The following is a 26,031-nucleotide window of genomic DNA, read 5'->3' on the forward strand; positions in this document are numbered from 1 at the left end:
AGAGAAATTATTTGCATCCCCATCAGATTATCAATGTAATTTTCTATTTTCTAGAAATGGTTCTCTCTAGGAAGCCAGATATCAGACACACACATACACATGCACACACAAATACACATACCAAGCATGAAAAACTTTGACAATGATCTATGAATAAAGAAATAGATTTTTTTTTATCCTCCAATTTCCACCACATTACATTATATACTCATTTAAAAAACACACACACAAACATCAGATGTGCTTTCCTGAAACTTTTTTTTTGTTACTACACTGGATTTGATGTTCTTTGTTTGGATATGCTAGACACCATATACATGTTTGTACTACTGTACATGTTATATAGGAAAAAAAGAACAAATGAAAATAAACAGTTGAATTTGCTTTCCAATCAGTTATACAGTACACTACACACGTGCCATTTGTCATAAAGCTATCATAAAGGATGCAGAATTCCTCTGTTCTTCATTTTTGTATAAGACACATAGATATGCATTTGTATTGAGTCCCTTGAGATTTAAATTGTATAATCTGTTGCTCTCTGCTTTAAGTTATGAGCAGGCATTGAGAATGGTTTTTATAATAGAATTTTGAAAATAATACCACAGCTTCCATTGATATGAATTTTTTTCTAGCAATCCATTTTTATTTACTAAAATATTTTGTTGTTATTGTTGTTGCTTGACTTAGAGTACTCAGAATGCTTTGAATAGAATGTTGTAAAAAAATTTACAAAATATATTTTGAGACCAATGGGTACAATAACTTACAACATTAAACTCTGGCTCTGAGTAGCCTTTTGTTTTGTATTTAAGTTATGGCCAAACAATGAAGCAATATCATAGAGCAGTATCAAGCTATGCAACACAATTTAACTATAATTTTATAACATCTTGCAGTCTTGGCAACATATTTTTCAAATAGACTATTTTGTTTAATAAGCATTTATCTATTGTTAATGTCTTTGGAGAATTCATCTTGGGGTTTATACTGAAGATAAATGCAGGCATCTGAAGGTTTATGAAAAATGTCTCAGCAAGTGACATGCAGCCTGATATGAGTTACCACAGTCCGCTTCACATGTGGGGCAATCCACTACTCGCCTTGCATTTATTATATTTTCTTCCTATGTATTTTTTCTTTGTACCTCTGAGGCAATTTGATGTTATATACTTTTAAATACCAAATGTCGACTGTATGTATGAAAAGAAAGCATGTTGTGGAGAGGAAGAAGAAATCCCTATTATAAAATGAAGTGAAGAGAAAATTGAAAGAAAACCACAACAAATGTTTGTAAAGTGGGGTGGAGAGGCAGCATGAGTGAAAGGAAATCCAGAAAGTCACTAGAGCTTTAAAATAATTAATTTAATATCTACTTTTTGTCTAAAAGACACATAAAATTTTACTTCAAAAAAGACAATGCATGCATCAATTAGACAGCTATTAAGAAGCATTATTTGGTTGAAATGAAATTTTTCACAAAACTGTGACTTTCTTGTTAGGCAGGAGAAATATATTTTTATGTCCTATGGATGAAGAGATAAAAATAATAATAGTTTTTAGTAATAGAGTGGAGATAAACCAAAGTAGTTTAAATCTAGGACAATACTCTCTATGATTAAGTAAATACATAGCCTAGTAACAAACACATGAATGACAAGATTGTGAGTTTGTAATTAGTTAGAACTTGTTCTCCTCTCCTTGTACTTTCTTTCTCTCTCCTCAGTCTACTTTGAAATGGTAGAGATGGAGACCAATTTCCAGTTTTAATCTATGTCCCTCTCATGTTCCATAATATTAACCAAAATTAAACTAGATGTCAACTTTTTAAAAATTAATTAATTAGCACAAGTCAAATTAATGTATCCCTGTGACAACGACATATGTATTTCAGACTAAGGAAAAGAGAACTTTTGTTTGTGCTGCATGAAGGGGTTTGCTCATTATTTTTAGGCTATTTATAGTATTTATTAATGTTTTGTCCTTGTCATGGTTATTCCATAATTTTCAGCTTCTTTTCACCATATCAGACACATCAGAGAAAGAGATTTTTTTCTAACATGTCACCTGTACTTAAGTAAAATAAAGTCAGATTCCCTGCTCTTTCCTTACCACCACTACCCCCTCACCCCATCCACCTAATATTCCCGAGGCAATGTTGGAAATGAGGCCAGGGTGACACAGATACCCCTTTGCAGTTGCATGGTACTGAGAGTAAATGGGAAGATTGGCTGGCTAGACTCCATCACTCTGGTCGCATTCAAGGGTTGGATGAATTTGAAACATGACCAAGTTTGAATGGAATAGTGGTCAGAAATTGAGGAACGATTATTTTAGCTTACAAAATTCTTGAATGATATACTTCATAGGACAACAGAAGAGTTCTCATGTACTAGGAAATTCAAAAGGATATTTCGACAAAATTTGGAGAGGGGAATAAGAGAGAGACTGACAGACAGACAGAGGGATACAGAGAAATAGAAAAAGAGAATGAAAATTGTTTGAAATGCTAACAGGAAGACATTTAAAGAGACCTGTATTCCTGCAACCCAAATCCCTGTCCAACATTATCTTTTTTGTTGTTGTTTTCTTTTGTTCGGAAAGTCTGATTAGTGAACGTCTTCCATCACCTTGGGAAGAAAGCTGAGGTAAGCGGCTTAATTTATAGATGAATGGAACAAACTTATTTAAAAATTCTCACTACGTTATCATGAATCATGTAGGCCTATTAAACTAATTGCTAAGTAAATTTAAGCAGTATTACAGTCGAATTCAGGAGAATTTATCATCCATCTAAGGAGATCTTTGGTGGTCTCATGCTGCCCCCCACAGATATGTCTCAGAACATTCATTCTGCCGTAATTACCAAGTCTCTTTGAAGAGGCTAAAAATCCCTCGACTCCTCTCATCAATTATTTTCACCTGTTAATTCATTTTGTGTGAGGTAATAAGCCCGGCATAATAACAAATGTGCAAGTACTCCAATTTTGCAATTAAAAGCAGCAGGGCTCCTATTTTGATCATACAGACTGTGACATCCATCATAGAAAACAATTTGGGCCTAGCAGGATGACAGATGCCACACTGATGGCTCTACTAACTAACTGCCTGTCCTGAAGAGAGAAGAAAAAAAAAAATGGTCGGGCTTCAGGCTGCAGCTGCAAGCTCTCTGATAGCTTCTGACCAGTCAGCAGGAGAAAGCCTGCAGTGACTAAATTACTGAGAGGTAATTTTACTTCACAAAACAAGGATTTCTGAGCCCGGTATGTATGCATGCATTCCAGTGGCTGGTGTCATTTGGAAACAAATAGCCCTTTTCATTTGAAAATGACTGGAATCACTGCTAGTGTTCTGCCTGTTTTGTTTCCTCGGCCTTTTACATGAAAAATACACTGTAATACTCATTATTTCTGCCCCTTTCACATCTTATTAGACACAGAAGGCAAGGTGGTTATCTCTGCTTTCTTTGGCTAAACCTACACAAGTAGGATTTCTTCCAACCTCTGGACAGGTGCCTAAATAATAGAAGAGGGCTCATTTTAGCCTTTCAGTTCATATCAAGGCTGAGTGAGCCCTGTCTCAGGATTGATCCTAGCAGGCGCAGCAGCAACACATCTGAAAGACAAGAGCCCCCACTCCTGATTCCACTCTGGTGCTGAAGCAAGGCATCAACACAGGCAGTGATGAGATTCAGACCCTAGGTGCTAAGAAGGCATTTGGAAGCAGGATTTAACCAAAAAGTGTTTTCCCTGCTGTGATTAGATGATAAGAAATAAAAATGCTCTTCTGAAAAGAATTTCATCAAACATGATTCTTCATCCTCTCCCTTCCAAACAATTAATAATAAAGCAAGAATGATTATGAACCAAATTCCAATGGAATAACTAATGATTAGTTTGGGTCATTTAATGCCCAACCTGAGGGGGATTGGGGGGGGGTGGAGTCATCATACTCTTGTAAAGACTAGTGTTGACCAGTCAAAAATGTAAATAATATCATTATTATCTACAGGGGAAAAACATTTTAGTGGTCTAAAAAATAAAAGTAGTGTTTACCACTCACTGTTTTTCTTGTAATTCTAAGTTCAGTGAATATAGCGTGAAACGTAGACTACTTGAGTACATTCATAAAAGCAAATGGGAATTGCACAGAAAACAATAGACTCAAAATTATCATGCATTTTAGGACTCTGTTTTCAGATTCCATCAATCTAACACAAATTAACTCAGGATCAGATTAAGACACTGGGTTAAGTATAGCATGAACTTTCTCAGCAGCTGTTTACCTCAAGAGGAGAAGCTAATCCTGTTTATGACATCAGCAGACTCTAATGCTTAGAATATATACTTTCTTCCCACATTTACTGATGGCTAACAAAGAGCAGCCCTCTGTTTCTTGGGGAAAATCTACTGCTGCTTCTTAGTTCAATATATTACACTCATAAACCTTGTCAGCAAGAAGAATGTATGGGTAGATGGAGGCAGGTATGGGCTGCCAGCAAAATGTACACTAGCCAAGGAGAACCAGGTTTTCCTTCTCTTCTTCATTCATTCAGCATTCCACTAAAGCATCCTAGTACCAATTAGTACTTTAAATGGCCAGACAGAGGTCAGCTTGATCATCCATTAAATGGGGTGATATCTTCTAGTTGACCAATGGAGAACTCCCTTGACTTGGGCATAATTTCTCTGCACCAGGGGCAAGCCATCTATGGCACAAGTTAGGAAGTCATCAACACAACAGAAGCTTTCATCAGGTTATACATGAAGACAAACATAAACGAAAAAAGATGCATCAGAACAGCTAAATTAGAATGATTCATCTTAGTTCTTCCTTAATGCCATGCCAATAGGACGTGCCCTTTATGCACATGCTCCCACAGAAACTAATGTTCAGTGGCCATCAACAAATTACTACCCATGACACTTTTGCTGCCGCAGTATTAAACCAAAAGTCCTATGGAGAAAATATATGGTTTTTATTACCAAATTGTTCTTGTTTACAATTCTAATATCCTCTTCATTATCTACTTTTCCAGACATTTTAGGCAGTTCTGAAGACCTGGGGCAGCACTAGTCCTGTCATAAAGAGAAATTAATGTTGTTAAAGATGGCCTAGCTGCCCTCTGGGACAGCTGAAGATGTGGAAATATAAGGCTCTGTTTTAAAAATGAAAATGATTAAAGGCACAGACACCTTACTCTTAGTGCTGCTGCTGCTGAAACTTTTAATAAAATACTTCAACACACAGGCATACATACACACACACACACACACACACACACACACACAAGCTGCTTTGCTTGTTCCCACTGTTAGTTTTTTTAAAAAGAGAGGAAAAAAAGAGACAACTTTGTTCTTTAAGAAGTAGTTTGCTTTAAGGACTAATAAGAGTAAAAGGGGCCTCATCATTATAAAGAACCTATTCGCCTCAGCAACAGCTCACTTAATAAAGACTGGATGATAAAAAAGACTTTGGAGCTGTCTCCAAGTAGCCAGTAAGCTAATTAGGTGCATTGTAACAGGTAGCCCTTACAAAAACTGACAGCCTTGAGGCTTAAGCAAGACTGTACAGACGCTGAAGGACAATCTAACAATCACAGGTGCAGTTCAGCAGGCTGAGTGTCATAAACTGATGCACCTCGGTTTCTTTAAAGCATCAAGAGTGGGCTTCAGAGAGGGCAAGGGAGCACAAGGGAAGGAGGAGGCTGGGGACAACAGGAGTTGTGATCATGCAAAACTCCTGTAGGGAGTTCCTACCAAAAGTATAGTGATAAAATGACTCACATATCAGGAGAAAAATGGCAGGAAATATCACCAAGGGGGAGAGTATAACCTTTGCTTCAGCAAGGGCCAAAGAACAGCAGTCAGAACTTGGTCCTAATGATCCTCCCAACCTTAGTCATTTCATTCCACTTAAGTGATCATCAGGCCTCTTGAACCAAAAGGGTGGAAAACATTCTCACTTTTCAGGATGGTTAATTTTATTTCAGAGTTTTTCTCCCCCCCTCCTACTAACACACACACACACAGACCCTCCATGTCCTTTCTTCTATTGTTCTGTTTTCTGGCAAAATTTTGTAATTATATACTATTCTTTCATTTTCTAGCACCTACCCTGGGGCTAGGAGTGTATGTATATGTGACACTTGGCCTCCAAGTAGCTAAAAAAAGTCTTTCTTTCTGTTCTTTTCATTTTTACCCCCTTCCACCTCCCCCCATCCCCTCCCCCCACACACACACACCAATTCTGAGGTTTCTTGTCTTTTTGTTTTTAATTGCCTGGTACAATCCAAATGATACTATCACAGATTCATAGAATTGCAGAGCTGAGAACAAAGTGCGTTATAATAGAAGAGTTGTTGGATTTCCAGACAGAAGTGAGTTGAGACCCTGACCCTGTGCCACCTAACTTTGTGATCTTGGTCAAGTCACTTGGTCTTTGTGGTCTTTCGTTACCTTATCAGAAATGAGAAGCTTAGATCAGTTGTCTGCAAAGACCCCTTTCCATTCCAGTTCACAAAATTTCTGTGATGCCAATAGGCCACATTTCTGTGTGGATTGTTAGAAAAAAAAAAACTTAGTCTAGAAATAAATGATTCTCGTTGGAAAGCCAGGGAGGTTTTCATTACTTTTATTTTACATATATTCTTTTCTGAATGTAACCTCTTCAAAAGACTACAAAGAAATCAGACGATGAAAGCCCTTTTATGCTGCTTCATTTAAATTTCCTGTCTTGTTCTTCCCTTCAGAACTGGGATTAGTTTCAGCTCTTCTGGGTTACAATCTTTTTAACCTGCCCACTACATATTTACTCCTTCCTGTGTTCCCTCCTCTCATACATGTGCTGACATGGGACACATAATTGGATAATGAAGCTCTAATTCTATTCGGGATGTGTCAGCTAATATGTGTGAGGTTAGTTAAGCATTCATGTTAATGAAAAGTTGGTGGCCATCCTTTGACCCTAGCCCATTTGAGCCAGCTTATCCCAGGCCTCTTCCAAGGGTAAACTTACAGATTTCTTCCAGCTATATGATTGGATGGGTTGCTCTGCCCTTCCTCCCCTCATCCTGATTTACACCTTCCTGCACATCCTGTGCAACATTTGTTTTTAGAACATCCATTGTTCCTTTAGAATCTGTGGAAACCAAACCACCAGCATTTCTCATAAGATAATTTAGTCAACATTCTAATCAAAAAAATACTTAAAAAAAAAAGTTGACAAGGTTGTTTCCATTCCTTTACTCTCAGGGAAAACCTCAAACTAGTCAGTTATGATTCAACCAAAATAACCGCATTTTTAAGACTTTTTTTTAGAAGAATCCATAACAGTCTTCAATAATTATTCTAAGAACTGCGAGATTCCATTTCCAGGAAATTCTTCCTTACTTTTAAGCAACTCACCTTGCTATTTAATATTTAAAATACTAGAATTAGTAGTCCTTGGAATCCCTAGCTAATTATCCATTGTGATGTGAAAGGTTCTGTGATAGTTTATTGGTGTTTGACAGTATAGTTTATTGGTGTTTGACAGTATACTGGCAGAGTTTCAGTCCTTTGGCTCTTAACAATTGACATGTACCTGAGAGTTAGGTCCTATGAAAGTGAGACAGAGGGTAGCCATGTAGGCTGGAGAGAACATCAGAAGGAGGACAAACCAAAAGGAAGATAAAAGGGCCTAGAAAAATAAGACTCCTGCTTCACAATTTTATCTAGGGTTCTCCACAGTGCCATTGACAAAATACTAGTATCACAGCAATTTTATGACATAAAGGCTTGACCACCAATACCTTTTTGATGCTATCCATCCATCCATCCTTCCATCCATCCATCCCAGTGTGTATATATACATATATATATATATATATATACACACACATATATATGCACACACATATATATACATGCTATATATATGTATATACATATATTTCAATGTAATGTATTTTAACTTCAACATGTTCCAATTACATTTTAATCTGGCTCCTGTTGTACTTAGAAGCTATGCTAGTGGTGTTTGATACCTTTGGCCTAAAGTCCTGAGATCTGAAGTAACTTTCTCAGTGTTGCACAGCCAGCATGTATCGGGGACAGGACTCCAATCCCAATCTATCTGGCTAGGAAATCAGTTCTATCTTCTATACTACAATAATTATCATGGTCTAACCATAGATCAATAGACTTAGTGGTATACTCTGTGCCTCAGCAACACACCAAGTACAGCAGGAGTCAGATTAAAATGCAATTGGGAGAGAAAAGAAAATAAAATTACACTAAAACATAGATAATAGCAATATGTGGTTTTCTAAATCAATATGTGGCCTACAGGGATCCTTACATACAGTTTAGTGGTCCCCATTTCTATTTGAGTCTGACATTACTGCTCTGGGCAACCTTCTAAGACTGTAAATTGAAGAGAAGATGCTGACTTTGAAAAGGAAATCAATTAATATTGATTATTTGATTTATTTTTAGTTTGATTATAGGATTAATCTCCTTTCTTTAGGAAATTCTAGTCCTAACAGGCTAATATGGATAATCTTTAAAATCTAGGTTACCTATCAATTTAATGAAAAGATTGAGAAGATTTTATCATTTAGTACCAGATAATTTAGAGTAATACATAATAAAATAATCATAGGATTACTCATTTTAAAGGTTAGGTTTCCCTTTCTGGCAGAAAAGGGGCAGAGGTGGGGGGAGAAGTGTTTGACCAAAGCCTAACTCCCTCTTTTTGGCAGCTGGAAATAGGTTAGCTGGAGGTTAAGTTACCCTTTCCAGCCTTAGGGAATAAACTACTCTTTTTTTTTTTTCTTGAACTAAAGCCTAAGTTGAGTTGTTGTGTTTGTCCTTCTTTTCCAAAGAGAACCCTGGCAGCAGGCATATGATGACAGGACTTGCAGTTCACTTTGATTTGAGTGGGGGATGCCTGTGCAAGGTCACCAGCCTCACTTTCTCCTCCAGAGCCCTCTGGATCCAGTGACCAAATACTCATCAGGATGACTGTAGATGACTCAGGATGCAGTGGGAGATGCTGGCCCTTTTCAGCTAAGGCCTTTGCAGGTTCTCACTGAGAGTGAGGTAATGACCATTCAGTGAACAGACCTCTTTAAAAAGTGAGTCAAGAGATGGCCCCTTAAATTAGGGGGAAAAAAGGAAAGGAAAGGAAAGGGAAAAGGAAAGAGGAAGGGAAAGGGGAAGAAAAAGGAAAAGGAAAGGAAAGGAACAAGCTTGCAGTTCCAAAGAAATACAGCCATTAAGTGGAGCCTGGGCAGGGACCTATGACTTCAGAAGTGGGAAGGAAGGAAGGAAGGAAGGAAGGAAGGAAGGAAGGAAGGAATTTAGCCAGTAAACCCCAAGTTAAGTGGACAGCTTCTGGCAATCAAAATTGACCTTATTTTGGAGAGAAGAAAGAGAGGGAGAGGGAGAGGACAAGCTGAATCACCTATCTATCAGCTTCTCTTGGTAACAGCAAGCCTGAGGGTCTCCCAATCCCACCTTGATTTTTTTTCTTTTCTTTTTCTAGTTAAAGGGGTCATTTCTTGTCTCATTTTTTAAAAAGGTCTACTCACTGAATGGGCATTACCTCACTCTCCTTGAGTACCTGCAAAGGCCTTCACCTAATAGGACCAGGGTCTCCCACTGCATCCTGGACCATCTCCAGTCTTCCTGATAAATATCTGGCCACTGGACCCAGATGACTCTGGAAGAGAAAGTGAGGCTGGTAAACTTGCACAGCCATCCCTCACTCAAATCAAAGTCAACTTCAAGTCATGTCATCATTTCCCTGAAGCCATGGTCCTCTTCAAAAACAAAGGACAAACACAACCTAAGTTGAGTAATGGACCCTTCTAAGGAAGTTTGGGGTAGGGGGAAGGGGCAACTGCTAACTTCTCACCACAAGTTCTTCTTTCCCCTTATGCTTTCTGGTTACAAAAGGCCCTACCTGTAAGGAAAGCACTTCTAAGTCCTAGAATTAAAAAAACCTGGGAGAAGCTAACTAGTCAGGTGATCCGTCTTGTCCAATCGCACTATTTTCTTTCTTTTTTAAAAGGATGGATACTTTTTATTTGTTTAAAAAAAATGGTAACATTGAGTCCTAGGGCAGGGGGTACCTCTGTTGCTTAGAACTCTCCTCCTCTCAGCCTCAGGCCCAGGCCAAGGATAGGCAGGTGGCCCTGCAGGAGTTGCTGGAGGCCATCACGGTGTAGGCAGCACCCTAAGACTGGGCCAAATAAAAGCAAGATTTCCAAAATGCCCTCCAGGTTGAAGCACACCAGAGTCCGCTCCGTCCCACCCAGTTGGAGCAGGGAAAGGGGGTCCAATCAAGGTTTTGTCGTGGTACTTTTTACTGCGCCCTGCTGGCCATCAGCATTTCCCGAAAGCTGTCCCCTGCAACCTTCACGTTGCGCGCCAGGTATGTTTTTCTCTGTTCTAGCTCCTGAATTTTTTCTTCTGCCATCTTCTGCTTCTCTAACAGCTGGTTGTGAATTACGTCCTTTGACTTAAGAATAAACCTTCTCCCTACCCCTTCATACATGTGAGTCTCATTTACCAAAGTCATAATTTCTGGATCTGCTAAGATGTGCATGCTGTTTCGTTGCATATCTGCAAGCTTCACCTTCTGCTGAGTATCAATAACTTTGGCTTGTGGTTCTGTGAAAGCCTTCTTCAACTCCAGGTCCACAGGGGTAGGCATCATTGCCGGAACTCTGCGCCTGCGCACTCCAATCGAAGTATTTTTCACAAGTCTGTCATTTTTTAAAAATTATTCTTTTCTTTTATAAAAATCAGTTCTGTATAAACATTACTTGTCTCTGACCTCTGAGAAGTCAAGTGACCTAATTTGTTATGCAAATGCTAGCTTTGAAAATTCAGTCAGAGATGGCTCAGTAACTTTGTCCTCAGTTTCTTTTTAATTCAGATTGTTAATTTTAACTGTATTCTTCCCTTGTAGGGAAAGAATTTGGAAGATTCAGGGGTTCCCTTTACCACTTAGATCCCAGTTTCCATCCCTAACCTTAGTAATTACAGTCATTTACAGCACCCAATAAGCCTTTAATTTAGGCAAGTGCAAATATTATTAACTGCAATTTAAAGTAGAAACTGAGACAAGCAGATTAAATGATTCACCAAAGGCACGTGATAAATGTCAGAACCAGAACTATAAATTAGGTTTTTGGATTCAAAGTTCAGTCTCTTTCCATACCAGCAGCGTCAAGATCGGTACTGTCTGATGCTGATGAATCTAAATGGAATCACACTTCCAGTAGTGGCCTCTTTAACATCATGAAGTAATGAGACAAGCTTCCTGGCCCATGATTTCTCTGCATAGGGACTTATATTAGGAACTTTTATCACCAGCTACCTTGTGTGAATACAAAGGATTGAAAAGCAATTCAGTTTCCATGGAGGGCTGTATTTATTAAGTTTGCATTGTTCAGATTTGGATACAATTGTAATTATTCATTGTAACTCTGTGACCTATAGATAATTTATCTCTGCTAAATTAGAAAAAAAGAATAAATACTGTTTTCATTGGAAGTGGTTAACCTTGCTAGAGAGACAGGACCTTTGTTTACTCTGAGATTGACCCATGCCTTTTGGAAAAGTTCCTTTTATGGCTAGAAATTACATTGTAAGAAATTCTTCTGGGTGTAGATGCTATGCTTATAGCAGCTTCCCTGCTGAATCCTCTCCATAGGACTTTGTCTACCACCCCCAAAGCTCCCCAACATCGCCTGCCCACACACATCCTACACCTACTTTTTAGCCTCCTTTGCTTGCTCCCTTCCCAAATTAGATGATAAGCTTGTTGAAGACTGGGACTGCCATTTGTCTTTCTTTGTATCCCCAGTTCTTAGCTTATCACAGGGCATATTAAATATTTATTGACTGACCCACTGGAAACTCAAGGCTCAACTACTTCTTTCACTGGAAGTACCTTCTATCGTAAGGCCTGACCTTCTGATTGTTTGATTATTCCCAGTTAGGCTGTCATTCCTCTTCTCACTGCACTGCTCACTGAGTTTCACTGGATTGTTTTCTACCCTGGCTCAGTACTGAGTACCTTCCTACTTTGCCCCCTTCACCACCTTTTTGTCTCCCTTTTATGAGTTGTCTTCATATATTAGAATATGAGCTTCCTGAGAGCAGGGACTGTCTTTCTTTTTGCTTTTAGGTTCAGGATACTAGATTTTATCAGTCAAGGTTTGCTTTGTACAAAGGTGATCAAAGCTTCTCAAGTGGGCCAATCAATAAACATCCTTGAGGGCAATAAAATCAGATTTATACCCTTGCCCACAATCTAACCTTCAGGATAATGCAGTTAATATCTAGACATAGCATGGAGTTGCTACTGGGCCTTCTTCCCTTTCCCCCTCCAGGAGATTGCTATACCATGAACATCTAGTTTTTTTTTTAAATATTTAGAGACATAATACTAATCATGCTAATTTTTCAGTATGGGAGAACTAGATCACTATGATCCCAAACAACTTTTGACCTGGTACTGATATCAGATCCTTTTTCTTATCAGAATGCATTTCTTGGCATCCTGCTATTCTATTTCATGAATGTCTTTGTAAATACTGCCAATGTACTTCTACAATCACTCAGTATGACTATTCTGGAATAGCCTTGACGAATTTCTATATTCCTATCCTTCTAAGGACCTTTAAACTTGGCTTGAAATTATGGATATCAGTTTAATAAGTTGAAAGACAATGTGTCATAAAAGATAAAACATGAGCAAAGTAAGAAGACAAGATAATGCAGGACTGTTCTGGAGGTGAACAGTCTAGTTTGACCAGTGCCTAGAAGGTATAAAGTGAATTCATTAAGTAAAAGCTCTTATTAAGAATTTACTATGTGCCAGAAATTGGGGGGGGGAGATATAAAAACAAAAGGAAAGTTGGTCCCTGCCCTCAAGGAGTTAACATTCTAATAGGTGAAAGAATAATCTTAGGGGAGATAGATTTGGTACCTGAATGAGTGGTGAAGGTGTGGCAAGAGTCAAAGACTGCACTAAGCTTTAAGATATTGAAGACTGGGTAGTTGAATGCTGTCGTAGTTAACAGAGATAGTTAAGTCTTCAGGAAGAGCAAGCTTTTAGATAAATCTATTATACTAATTTTTGGATATACTGAATTTGAGATGTCTATGTAGTTGAAAATACAGGTATGGCTCCCTGAAGCAGCACATAGATTAAGCTTATCAATATAGAAGCCATCTGTGTAGATTCAATAGCTTCCTGGGAGTTGGGTTTAGCTCAAAATCAAAAGAACATTGAATTAAGTATAGTGATAGCTCCTGGTTTAATGTAAGTAAAGTCTAGGCATAAATTAGAGTGTATTCACAAACCTGGTATTTATTCACTGGTTTTATAACTGTCATCACAGAAGCAGGATGGTGCAATGCACTGAATGCTGGGTTTGGGCTTAGAAGACCTGGGGTCAAAGATTAGTTTTGCCACTTACTACCTATGTGACTTTCAGCCTGTTTTCTAACTTCTCTGTTCTCATTATCTATAAATTAAGAGAGCTAGACTTAGTGAACTCTAAGGTTTCTTTCAGTTCTGAAGGTATTATGAAGTTCAATGTTTTGTTAACAGCATTTTTTATTGGAAAGAAATAAGTGGATAAGATTGGGTAGTCAAGATGGGAAGAAAATTATTTTCTTCCCGTATGCTTATCTGAAGTTTAGCTTATACTGACTTCTGATTTCAGACAAATCTCAAGAGAGAGAGAGAATTCATAGGCTCATAGATCTAGAGCTAAAAGGAGCCTTAGTGTCTGTTGAGCACAAGACTTATGGGTTGCATGTGGCCCTCAGTACTCTGTAATTTTACCTGAACCAGATTAAAATGCAGTTGGGAAATATTTAATAAAATAAATACAAATACAATAAACACAGATAACGTTACATTTTTAAACTGCCAATTTACAGCTCACAGGGATCCTTATGCATACATTAGTAGCTTCTATTTTTATTTGGCTTTAACAGCACTGATCTAATCCAGTTTCCACATTTTGCTAATGAGGAAATCCAGATGTTGCGAGGTTCAGTGATTTGCCCAAAGTCCCACTGACAATAAGTGCAGAGCCTGGATTTGAACTTTCATTTTGTGATTCTAAATTCAGAACTCTCTCCAGTGCTTCAAACTGCCTTCTTGATCTATGAACCAAGGTTGGGTTTACCCAATCCTAGTCCTGCTAGGGGGCACAATAATCTGAAGATATTCCTTGCCTACTTTGGATCAAAGTCTCTGTAGTGCCAATGCAATATTCATAGCACCCACAATCATGATAAATATGACAACTGTGACTATAAATATTCCTCCATGGTGCACGCTCACAAAATAATAACAAACTCTCCACATAGAAGACAGAAGCAAAGCATTTATTCAGACACCAGAAAACCAAATCCCAACACCAGGAAACTGAATCCATCATAGCAACTTAGAAGTTAATGCACCACAGTATAGCAGAGAGCCACACGATCCTTGCCTTCCCACAAACCAATACAAGATCAATATGTTACTCACAAACCTGACTAACTCCTTGCCTGTGTTTCCTCTCTGTTCCGCTGTCTCTCTGGCTCTGAATCCCAGCTTCTTCTAGGCTCTGCTCCACCCTTCCGCAAACTCCTCTCACTACAACCCCCATGTGACTACATTCAACCTATTAGGGGGCAGAGTGTACTTTCAAAGCAGGGAAAGTCTTCAAATTCCCCTAGGCTTATTAAGGGGCACAGAAGATCTTCAAATTCCCATTACCATTACAGTCTCCTAATCTCTTAAATTAAGATTTGAACAATATGATCTAAAAGAATTTCTCCAGGTTAAAATCTAAGACTCCCATGCCCTCATAAGAGCAGTTATTCCAAGAGTGCCCCAGTTTAGTTTAACCATACTAATATTCTTTTCCCCCAAGTTTAAGCCGGTCTGATTTTCAAGTCTATTATTCTATTGTAGAGGTAAGTATAGAAGGTACACAGCCTGGCCCTCTTGGTTAAATTGATCATCTTTCACTAGTGATATACTTGTTTGAGTTAGTTCAGGACTTAATTACAGACTAAGGAGAATAAAGTTAAAGAATACACTACAAGGAAATTTTTCAAGTCAGTCAATAAACATTATTAAGTGCCAGCTAGGTGCATCACACTGTGCTTGGTGCTGGAGAGACAAAGAAGGCTAAAAGACAGGCCTTGCCTTCAAGGAACTCCCAGTCAAGTGCACAGCATGCAAACAACTTAGTCACTTTTCGGTAACTGTATCTAGGTCTGTTTCATAAAACCCTAAAAATCTGAGCCAAAACCTTAAGTTGAATCTTCTATAAGAGTAGCCATCACTTCAGGATGTGGAATATTGAGTTCATACCAGAGATTCGAACCCTTATGCAATGTCCACCATTCCTCACCCTCTTTTATTTAGATTCTAAAATGTAACCCACTCTAAATAATTCATATACAACATTATTTATTTTGTGGTTGTTTCACAGTGACTTTTTAAAAAAATGTTATCCTGAACCAACTTCTACACTACTTTCAGCAAATTTCCAACTGCATGAGTTACCACTTGGCTGGAGTATATTAAATACTAATTTTATTCATAATAATTCTATGATTAAGTTTAGTAAAGCCATTAAGAATACAAATATTAGTGTCCAAAAAACAGTTACATTGACTCTTGTCCAGATGTATCTTAGACAGGCTTATGAGCTAAGGAATATAACAACGCAGTATGAAGTCAAGTGAGAAGAAGCTAAGTAGAATTGGTAAGTCAGCCTTGGAGTCATAAAGACAAAGGTGTGATGGAACCAGGTTGAAATAATTTAAAAGAACCAACTGTTAAATTATCAATATGAGTATTATACCTTGGAAACCGGCAAACACTACAAATCAGGGCCTCACTTATTGTCTTGTTGATTGTCTCAACTTGAGAAACTGACAGAGAATATTTTAACAATGCATATTAAACTTAAATGCTATGCGTCCACTTTTTTTTGTTGTTTTTGTTTTGCTCAGAGAGCTGGTTGCTAAAAAAAAAAAAAAAGTTAGCACCAAACCCCTACAAAGGCCTGAATTAGAGCATGTCTTTGATTTAATACGCACTAGGTTTGTGGTCATGGGAACTAATTGAGCCTCTCAGTTCCCCAAGCAAATAATTCTTTAAGATTACAAGTTATAAAGGAGTGATTGATCTAGCTCACAACCTATGTGTCATCCTCACCTATTCTCTCTCACACCTCCCATATCCAGTCAGTGGTCAAGTCCTGTTGATTTTATCTGCTTAACATTTCTCATATGCTTTCTCTCTTCTACATTGCTGGCACCCTGGTGTAGACCCTATCATCTCTTGTTTAGTCACTTTATTTGTGACCAACTCTTTGTGACCCCATTCGGGATTTTCTTGGTAAAGATACTGGAGCAATTTGCCATTTCCTTTTCCTGCTCATTTTACAGATGAGGAAACTGAGGCAAATATAGTTAAGTGACTTGCCCAGGGTTACACATTAAGTATCTGAAGCCAGATTTGGACTCAGGAAGACAAGTCTTTCCTGAACCCAGGCCCAGCATTCTAACTGTGACATCTAGCTTCCTCCCTCACCACCTCACACATACTATTTCAGTAAATCGCTGATTGGTCTCCCAGCCTGATATTTTTACCCACTTCATCAGCCCAGCCTCTATAAAGATATCAAAGTGATCTTCCTAAAACACATATTTGACCAATCATCCCCATATTCTGTCAACTACAGTGATCCCTTATTAACTCTAGGACGAATATATAAAATTCTCTGGCTTTCAAAGTCCCTCATAACCTGACCCCATCCTACTTTTCCAGTCTTCTTACATCTTAATCCCCTACACATCCTTAGCAAACCAAGAATATTGGCCTCCTTGCTGTTTCTTGCACAGAACACTCAATCTTCCAACTCTGATCATTTTCTTTGACTTTCTTCCATTCTTAGAATGCTCTCCCTCCTCATCTCTGCTTCATGGCTTTCTTGGCTTCCTTCAAGTCTTAGCTAAAGTCCTGCCTTCTGTAAGAAGCCTTACCTGATCCTTATTCATGCTGGTCCCTTCCCTCAGAGACTATACTCAGTTTATCCTCTATGGATCTTGTTCATACATAGTTGCAACAGGTTGAAGATAACCAATAAACCTCACAACTGTCAGTGAGTTAGAGGGATTTTACTACAAGCATGTGAAGACTTCCTTCAGTGGAATGGGTGGATCAGAACAATTTGTTCTAATGGCCTTAACGGCGGCTAAAGCAGGCACTGTGGGTAATTTAGGGCTTGATCAGAAACAGAAGATGCCAAGGTCAGCTGCTGCATCTTGTGCCATTGCCAGTTTTACTTGTCTTGCCATTGGACTTGGATGACTCTGGAAGAGACAGTGAGACTGGCAATTTTGTGCAACTCTGCCTCATTTAAATCCAATTCACACTCAAAGCAAGATAACGTATGTGGTGTCATTGGCCCTCTTTTGAAAGGAAGGACAAACAATGATCTCCCCGTGAGACTGAGGTTCCAGAGAAAAAGAGCTGCTTGTTTTGGGGGGTTTTGTTTGTTTGTTTATTTTTGCCTTTCTTTGTGTGTGGCAGCAGAGTGGGTGTCAAATAATATATGCTTTATAAATCCTCATTGACTGACTTGACTGATTGAATTAGTGAAGTAAGATTAAATAACTATTAAACAAGGAGTATAAACCAAAGAAATCATCATCATCCTCTTCCTCATCCTCCTCCAATATCGTTATTATGGAATAGTTATATACAAGGGAATTCTATATTATCTCTACAGAAAGAAAAATAAAAGGCAGGCATATGTATCGAGCTGAGAATAATTGAGTTACATTTTTCTAGACCATACCTCAAAGAGTGAGAAACATGTGAAAGATAAGTTAAAAGCTATTAAAAGCAATCACTAGATATTTTTAAAATCTTAGTCCTAAATAATTACTGTCTACATTGTGTTAATTTGTTTCCTTAAGGCAACGAGTTAAACAGAGGCAAGATAGAACACTTGGCTTTGAATGAATGTACAAACGAATAAATGAATAAACCATTTATCAGGCACTTACCATGTGCTAAGCCCTGGGAATACAAACAGGAAAACAAAAAGTAAGGCAGTCTTTTCTGTCCAGGAGCTCATATTCTACCAGAGACAATGATCCATATGGAAGGTTTCAGCTGTGAGTCACACAGAAAGGTCCTTAGGGTACAGTAGCAAAGCAGATGAAAATACCTCTTTTTAATGTCATTTCCACAGACAAAATCATATCATTCTCTAATGTTATATTGTTTGAAGGTAGACTGAAACAGGTTATGTTGCAATCACTTCAAACCACTAGCTCAGGAAAGTTGATAGTTAAATTTTGCTACTACACATCAATGCTTAATGGATTATTTTGTTAAAAGTCTAGACTTAAGGAAATGTTAAAAATGCAGATTAAATTTAAAAGTGTGCTTTATGTTATGTTTGTGTTTTTGTTTATTTTGGTGAGATAGTGTAAATAATGGGAATTTGAAGATCTTCCCCTCCCTTTAATGAACCTAGGGGAATTTGAAGACCTTCTCTTCTTTGAAAATAAGCTTTGCCCCTTAATAGGCTGAATGTAATCACATGGAGACTGTGGTGGGAGGTGTTTGCTGAAGGGTGGAGCAGAGGCCACAGGAAGCTGGGAGTCAGAGCCAGAGAGATGGTGGGAGAGGGAGTATGCCCAGACAAGGAGTTAATCAAGTTTGTGAATAGATACTGATCTTCTATGGGTTTGTGGGAAGGCTAAAGAATGCTGTGGTTCCCTGTTGTTAGGGCTTATTAACTTCTTTGCTATTATGATGAAATTGGCTTCCTGGTTTTGGGATTTGGTTTTCTGATGTCTGTATAAATGCTTCACTTATGTCTTTTATATGGAGAATCTGCTATATTTTGTCATCAACACCATGTGGGAATATTTATAGTCATAGTAGGTGCTGTAAATATTCCATTGGCACTACAGATGGTTCTTAAACATTTCCCAGCACAACACTGGTTGGAAGCATTGTTATTCAAAAGGTCCCTTGGTATAGGCTGCTGGACTATAAAGTAAAGGAAATTGCAAACCACTTCAGTATCCTTCCCAAGAAAACCTCCTAGACAGTGTGGTTCACACAGTTTTGAAGAGTTGGGCATGACTGAATGAGCTTATGTACATACATATGGGACTGTATCCATCAGACTCTGAGGGGAAATGTTGGTCAACGTGCTGTTGTTTTTATGTACCTAGTCTATTCTCTCCTGTGCCTCCCTCAGGGTGCCTGAATGTTTCAGTTAGATTGATTTGCCAGTCCTTTGAGTGGCACTTGATGGGGCTGACCCCTCGTCCACTGGAATTTCCTTCCAAGACAATGACTGTGAGGATTGAGTCAGGAAGCAGGGCCAGTGGTCTGGGCATGGAAGGGGTGGGAGCTGGCCCATAGATTTTCTACCTTCAGAGCTATTGCAGTTAGTTGTCTGCCTGTTGATAACAGGTGCCCAGCCATTGTTGCTGGTTGTGATGATAAAAGTGGTACCTTTTCTTGAATAATTTCTCTCCTCAATGATGACTATGGGGGCTGAACTGAAAGAATGTCCAGTGTCATAGGCAACAGTGTTATTCCCTAGGCTCTTAGGTGCAGGGTACTAGGCTTTATCAGTCAGGGTCTTGCTTGGTACAAAGGTAATCAAAGCTTCAAACCTGGGCCAATCAATAAAAAAAATGAACCTCAGCCAGTGATTAGTATTATAGAGAATACTAGAGGTAAGGATGACAGGATAAAAGAACTTGAAATATACCTGAGGGCATCTTTAATCTACACCCAGCACCTATGTGCCATGAAGTGAATCTGTGATCCAAACCTCCCAAATCCATAGCCTTTTCATTGACCAAGGAACCCTGGCTCCTCCCCTTGCCTTCTCATTCTTTTCTTCTTTGTCCTCAGAAACATTGTACCTTCTTTTCTTGGGCCTTAGGCCTTGCCAGGAAGATCTGGTCAAAATCTAAAACCACTTAGTCATGTATATTACTGAATTATAATTTGGGTACGTGACATCCATAGGCTTGGATATATATCAGAAAATTCAGAGAGCTATCTGGAGGATGTCAAAACTTTTAGTCTGTGAGGTCAAAAATATACTGTAAATTTCCTAGGAACAGTATCTCAAATTTCTGGCACTTTATGGTTTTTTTTTTTTAACTGAAACTTAATGTTTAAAAAAATCCACTTATCCAAATATTTCAAAATCACCAAACTGTTTGATTTCTCCAAGGTTTTGATTAATTTTTCATCTGTGAAAATGAAAGAAGGTTTAGAGAAGCAGGGAGGCTCATTTTTTCCAGTCTCTAATAGGGCTTCACCATTACTGTACTTTTGAATTTTCCATTTCTTCATATTTGCTTATCTGAAACACAGCCTTAGCCTTTTTAAATGCATCTCTTGGCTTGTACAGATGTTTAAAGTAAAAGCTACCATTTCCAAATGCTTTCACTGCTATCTCTGAAAACTCTTACATCTGGGTCATAGATCTTAGGTATATTAAATCATATTTAATGTTCCATGACACTTAGATTTTCTTCCTTAGGTTTTAAAAGATGCAGCAGCACTTTGGACCCACAAGTTAAGAACATCCTGAGTTAGCAACAGCTGCTGCTGAAATGATGATCAGCTTTTAAGTGCTGCATGGGCTGGCTGAGGACTTACAGCTTAAGAGATCATTGGGAATAGTTCATATCAGCTTGCTAGTCTAAAGCAAACCTTAACCTACAAGGTATCTGCAAGGTCTCCCTTTAACTGAGGATGATGAAGATTTTGTAAAGGGTTGCAGAAGACCGCTTAGGCAGTTTGAGTTTGGTTCCACCAGAGAAGATTTAGGTCTGGCTCAAGATACATAGGAGTCATGGATGCAAATTTAAAGATTATATATACATAAATATGTCTATATTTGCATATTTATATATATTTTGAAACACATTTTATCTATGCATGTGCAAATATATACATGTAAACATGTGACATTTTACACACAACCATGTATACATATATATTTATATCTTAGATATTGCTTTAGTATTTCAAAAGTATTTTACAAATATTATTGTATCTTCACAACAATCCTAAAGGGGGCAGATGTAATCTTGGAAGGAATCGAAATTTGTCATAATTTTGCTTCCAGAAAGAGAACTTATTAAGGATTTCCTAGAGAGCTAAGACAAAGGGCATGATGAAAGACTTATCAGCAGAAGCTTTACTTGACTGCAATCAAGTGAGTTAACCCTTGCTAAAGACCTCAAAGGAACTGAATGCATGCTTGAAGTGTCGAGTATCAGTAAGTTGTATTGGATTATATATAACATTTTGTTTGTTTGTTTCTCCCAAGTTATATAAGCTGCTAAAATTTCAGAATTTGTGGTCATAAGAAAAGTCAATCAGTGACAAGATTGCATATACACAAAACACTAGAAGATCACAATAAAAAAAATGCTCTCGGTAGAATCCCTACTGCCTGAATTTTCGGTTGACTTCAATGAACCTTCCATTGATAGAAACCAAAATGCATGTAAGCTTAATAAATAATATTGGATAGCAACAATGATCTTGAGAAGCCACAGGAGGAGAAAATCCTTCTTTGAAGCCTTTTTCCACATATGTGATAAACATAGTAGGCTGTCTCAGAAGCAACAGCAACACACAGGGTTCAGTTTCTCTCTGCAGTGAGATAAGAGGATCTTAACCGTTGGCTATGAGCACTGCATTTCCTATTTCACGCTTAGTGCATAAAACTTTGGTTAGCACTCTTCAAATGTCATGGATTCTTTAACATGAAAGCTACCATTACTCTTACACACACACACACACACATGCATACATACATATACCTATACACTCCTCTCCATTCCTTCTTTTAATAAACAGACTCTATGCTATGTAAACTTCATTTCTTTTAAAAACACTACCTTAAGTGATCTTTAAAATATGGAGCATTTACATTCAGTAATGAAAGTATACACATTTGATGAGTTTTACTCCCTCATATTCTAGTACCCTTAAAAAGGGTATTCAGCACCACACCCAGAAAAAAACTGGCCATGTAACCTTGAGCAAGTTACTTAACCCCGATTGCTTTAAAAAATGTTAAAAAAAAAAAAGGGTATTTAGATAAATATTGTATACCAGGAAATTCGTGAAATAGCATGTCTATAAATACCAAATTGAAACTTTTGTTCTAGCATTTTATGCACGTAGAACTAAATAGATGGGAAGGAGAGAGACAGAGACAGATTTTATATATGCATATATATGTATATAAAAGAGAGACAGACAGACACAGAGACAAAGGCAGAGACAAAGATAGAGATTAAGAGAGAAAGACAAAGAAACAGAGATAGACTGACAGTCAGAAAGATACAGTCAGATACAGCCAGAAAGAGAGAAAATACAATCTATCCCAAGAGTTTTAGTACAAGGTTACATACCTGTACTAAGTCTTTTGGGACACCCTATATATATATATATATATATATATGGAAATTGATTTATTATTTCATTTGTATAGGGAACTCGTGGTAAGGAAATTTCTTGCTTTTTTGTGTATGTATTATGTGTTTTTGTGTATTTGTGTATGTTTATGGATGTGTGTATGCATACCAAGCCATTCAATAAACAGTGTGCTTAGTGGAAAAGGCAACCAATGTCTCCAAGTCAGAAGGACCGAGACTCAATTTCCACTTCTGACATATGTTGACTGCAACCCTATTGTACTAATCTGCATTAGCAGAGGGAGTTTATTAGAATTTCCCTATAGTAATGAAATCATACAGCCACATACAAAGACACACATAAACTCTCAGTCACTGCTCTAAGTTTAAATTATATCTCTTCAATTAAAATTCTAAACAGTGACCCCATCCAACTGAAATGTTTCCACCATATACAGTGAAGGGGTCTCTTTTTCCATGGATCAATAAGAAGCTAGAACTGTTCAGGTCATAGCTATGTTTATGTTCCTGGACAAGCTTACCTCAAAAATGTTTCATCACTGTGGTCCATTTCCACAATTAGTTACTTTTTGTGGGGTGCAAAAATATTCTGTCCCGAATATCTTGCACTACTGTCTCAGCACTGAATGTATTGAGCCCAATCAATTCATTGAAATTATGGACATTTCCTTTTTACCATACAGCTCACTGTACAATGACTGCCTATCTGAATATTGGAATTACTTGAATCAGTTTGAAAAAGGGTAGATGAAAAAGCATAATTCTTGGCTTAAACCAAAAGAGTGTTTCGACATCTCCTCCTTTTCAAATTCCAGGCAACCACAGCCATGTTTACCTCGTCCCTCATGGCCACATGGCTAAAAAGAAACATCACACACAATAAATTTCTATGTCCAACACGTTTTATTCATGTTGTAACCATCTCCAAGGTTTTTTGTAGCATTAGAGACAGTGAGACTCAATCTCTCCTTTGAGTGCAAGAAGGTAGACTATATTCCCACTTGGATTCTGCTCCCAGCACTCTCCTTCCCAGGATTCTCTCCCACTTGGAGAAACAATTCCCTCAGAAACTGCAAACATTCTTGCATTCAGGATAAGCAGCAGCCCTTGCCATAAGCTGACCTCCCACTGGCAAGGAAAAGAAAGGGAGCAAAAATCTCCCATAATGACTCAGACTAGGGTGTACTCCCAATGTACATAGCCTCTTCTGGCTCTGTGGAGAAAGGAAATGAAGAAGGAAGGGAAAATGCATAATGTAACCCAGGGACATATAGCTAGTTTGAGGCAAGATTTCTTTTCAGGTCTTATTTACTCCAAGTCCAAAACTCTCCACCGCAGCACTTAACTATCAAAGTAAAGCATGTTGGGAGGCCACACCAGTTCAGAGTCATGAGTCACATAACTGCAGTACTGCTCTGGCCAAACAACCTGATGATTTCCTGGAAGAGATGAATTAATCCCCCTCCCCCCAACTGAAGTTTCAACATGAAATAATCTACTCTTTCCAAGCTGCTCAGTCTAGGGAACTCAAGAGAGGAATATGCTTAGCAAGTTATATATTCTTAACAGGTCAACATTTCTTAAGCATATACTGGTAGGCAGAATAAAATGCTCGTCCTGGGGCATGTACAAACTCTATCTAAGCCACACTCCCTGCCTTCATGGAGTTTATAGTCTTTTATTGATATACTTTGTGATTAGATCATTTAGAATTTCTTCATTAGGTAGCCTTGAGAGCATGCTATATAGATTATAATAAAATATTGATGCAGATTTGGATTAGGAAGCTACTCAATCTGTATTGTAACTTTTAACAATGTTTTTGTAGTCCTCACCAATGGGAGCAGTGTGGTATACTGGAATGGCCACTCATTGGAATAGGTGTTAGAAATTCTGGAGTATAGCCCTGGCTCACTTGTTTACTATGAATCTGATTTGGGGCAAGTTGCCTAATGTTTGGCAGCTAGATGGTATAGTGGAGAATGTGCTGGACCAGGAGTAAGGAAGATTCATCTTCCTGAGTTCAAATCCAGTTTCAGACACTGACTAGTTGTGTGAGCCTGGGCAAATCAATTTGCCCTGTGTGCCTCAGTTTCCTCATCTGTAAAATGAGCCATGGAAGGAAGTGCCAAACCACTCCAGTATATTTGCCAAGAAAACCCCAAATGGGGTAAAAAAAAGTCAGAAACAATTGAGAAACGACTGAACAACAAGCCTGATATCTGTGAGCTTCAGTTTCCTTGTCCCCCAAAAGATCATTAGAAGGTGAACCCCTCCATTAAGATGTTAATACCTGGAAGACCTGTGTTTTTGCCTTTCTTTCCCCAGCACAGAACATGATTCCTAACATATAAAAAGCAATTATACCTGATCAGAAGGTTTCTTACAGTTAAATGTGTATAGTATATTTGACTTTAAGTATTATTTGGGGCTTTATCAGGAAATTTCTCCTTTATTTTCAAGGTGATTTTTCTTACATTAGATCTCCAGGCTCCACAAAGTTGTGTTTCTACTCAATTCCTTTTATTTTTAAGAGACTCTATATATTCAAGATTGACATATTGGAATGCTCCTGAGTGTCAATCACCACTTAAGTCTCTGAAATGGCTACCCCATTTGACAGGAGTGTAATCCTAAAGCCCTGAAATAATTACCTGTTATGATTATCAGCTATTTACTTAATCAGTGATATAAGCAAATTAAGGTTTTTAGGTGGTGTGATTCATAAGGAAAATCTTATCAATAGGAATATAAGCTCTCAAGTACTAGAGATACTTTTAAGAAATAAACCCTGTTTTGTGAAAGGAAGTGACATAGGGTTGTCTTCATTTATGTTTTAATAGTTTACATTCATTCAGTACACAAAGTACATGCAAAATGTGTACTCAAATGGGAGTGGACATAAATTATTTATCAGCCATTCGTGTCTATTAGATGCCATTCATATCTTAAGAAGAGATGGCCAAATATTGTTGTTAGCACTATTTACATTGATTTGTTCTCCTACACTTGGCCATTTCCCCCCAGTGAAATAGTAGAGAATGACAGAGCAAGTGTTCCAAATGCACTATATCTACAAATAGATTATATGCTGAATAAATGTGGAAATTGTCATTGAGAACTGAGTATCAAAGGGATAAAAAAGTACATGGCAATGATTTCTCTTTGAGTGATGAAGAACTTATTTTCTAATACTTCCCTAAAAACAAGCTTTCAAAAAAATAAAAGCGAAAATATGAACTATTAGTGATCTTTCTCAAATCTTCATGGCTATGGAAGACACTACAAACCAAGATCATGATCATGGTCTGCTATTAAGACTGAAAACTATAACTCAGTTAAGAAGAGAGGTGAATACACATTGTATAAACATTATTCAATATTACCAGACAGCAATTACTTTTTTATGACACAGGTTTACCACTTCACTCATAGTGATGTTGAGCTATACTTACATGAAGCAGTTATGAAAATGTATGTTTAAAAGAATTTCAGCAAATGGCAT

At 37.9% G+C, this 26,031-nt stretch overlaps 1 long non-coding RNA gene and 1 pseudogene across 1 annotated transcript in view; both read right to left on the bottom strand.

Moving 5' to 3' along the window:
- The window catches only part of LOC138170671 (uncharacterized), a 321,824-nt gene that overhangs the window by 140,676 nt on the left and 155,117 nt on the right, over positions 1-26,031 (bottom strand). The gene's annotated exons all lie outside the window — the stretch shown is intronic.
- On the bottom strand, positions 10,289-10,804 carry LOC138170182 (prefoldin subunit 1 pseudogene; annotated as a pseudogene).

The sequence above is a fragment of the Petaurus breviceps genome, unplaced genomic scaffold (genome assembly GCF_028583685.1).
Source record: "Petaurus breviceps papuanus isolate PSGF00001 unplaced genomic scaffold, PetGlider_PUasm1.0 38, whole genome shotgun sequence".
Lineage (NCBI taxonomy): Eukaryota > Metazoa > Chordata > Mammalia > Diprotodontia > Petauridae > Petaurus > Petaurus breviceps.